The sequence below is a fragment of the Loxodonta africana genome, chromosome 3 (assembly GCF_030014295.1).
Source record: "Loxodonta africana isolate mLoxAfr1 chromosome 3, mLoxAfr1.hap2, whole genome shotgun sequence".
Lineage (NCBI taxonomy): Eukaryota > Metazoa > Chordata > Mammalia > Proboscidea > Elephantidae > Loxodonta > Loxodonta africana.
Genome location: NC_087344.1, coordinates 22067342 through 22069015, shown reverse-complemented (window position 1 = coordinate 22069015; position 1674 = coordinate 22067342). Strand labels below are relative to the sequence as shown.

Here is a 1674-nt window from a genome sequence, read left to right as displayed (position 1 = left end):
TTTTATTCTTCAAAGGAAAATGATATTTCTTAATCCATACATTTCCTTCATTAAGAAGGGATGATATTTTAGTGCCTGCATGGATTTGGTGTACCTAAATGTTCCTGCTTCTGTAACTTTCTTCAGCTGAGTGTCTCTAAAGTGAATGTGGATAGAACAGGATGAATCCAAGGAGAAAGAGTCCTACGAAGAATGGGTTTGCCACAACTAAGAAATGTTGCTGAATGTGGTGTATGGTCCCTAAGTGTGAATGCTTTACTTGTGAATTACCTGAATTAAAAACAGAAACACAGAGCTGGGTGCCCATTTACTTGTTTCCTTTTCCTAATCCTCTATTTTCTTTCACAAAAGCTGTCTCTGCTACCTGGAACCACAGAATCTTACACATGTCTCTGAATTCCTCCTGCTGGGCATTTTGGAGTATCTGAGACAGCAGCCCCTCCTCTTTGGAATGTTCCTGTCCATGTACCTGGTCACAATGGCTGGGAATCTGCTTATTATCCTGGCCTTGATCTCTGACCACCATCTCCACACCCCCATGTACTTCTTCCTCTCCAACCTGTCCTTAGCTGACATTAGCTTTACCTCCACAGCAGTCCCAAAGGTGCTTGTGAATACTCACGCACACCAAAGAGACATCTCTTATGTAGGCTGTCTGATTCAGCTGTCTTTTTTATATCTTTTTGCATGTCTGGACAGTCTACTCCTGATGGTGATGGCCTGTGACTGGTTTGTGGCCATTGTCATCCCCTGCACTACCCAGTCATCATGAACCCCCATCTATGTGGCTTGCTGGTTCTGGTGTCAATTTTCACCAGCTTTTTTGACTCCCAGCTACACTGCATGATGGTGTCACAACTTACCTTCTGCACAGATGTGGAAATCCCTAGTTTCTTCTGTGACCCTCCTCATTTTTTCAACCTTGCCTGTTCTGATGCCTCCACCAATACCATATTAATGTATTCAGTTGGCGCCATCTTTGGTGGTATTCCAATCTCAGGGATTCTTTTCTCTTATATTCGAATTGTTTCCTCCATTCTGAGAGTCCCATCATCGGGTGGAAAGTCTAAAGCTTTTTTCACTTGTGGCTCTCACCTGTCAGTCATTTGCTTATTTTATGGAACAAGTGTTGGAGTATACCTGAGTTCAGCTGTCTCACCTTCTATCAGGAAGGGTGCAGTGGCTTCAGTGAAGTTCTCTGTTGTCATTCCCATGTTGAACCCCCTTATCTACAGTCTGAGGAATACAGATATCAAGAGAGCCCTGCAGAGACTCCTCAGCAGAATATCTTAATTTAAAACCTGTTGCTTAACTATATAAGGGCAAATGGTCACTATTTATTCTAAAAGAATGTTGGGAAGATAAAGAGAAGAGAAGCTATATCAGTGGAAACAGAACAAAAATAATGGGAGTAATGAGAATGGTGACATATTAAGAAAAATATAAATGATGTCATGGACAAGTTGTATACAAATTTTTAGATAGAAACCAAATTTACTACGTAAACTTTTGCCTAACACCCAATAAATTGTGAAAAAAAATATGCTGGAGTTCCAGAGAGAGTGATTTATTTAGAGTGGGTTATGGGGTAAGTTTTTAAAGCATCCTGGCAGATACTAGTGGGAAGCGAAGGTTGAAGAGTACTGATCTCAGTGAAATCATTGTTAAAAAATG

At 40.9% G+C, this 1674-nt stretch overlaps 1 pseudogene; it reads left to right on the top strand.

The window, feature by feature from the left end:
* The first annotated feature begins 436 nt into the window (after window positions 1-436).
* On the top strand, window positions 437-1293 carry LOC135230529 (olfactory receptor 7E178-like; annotated as a pseudogene).
* The last annotated feature ends 381 nt before the right edge of the window (window positions 1294-1674 follow it).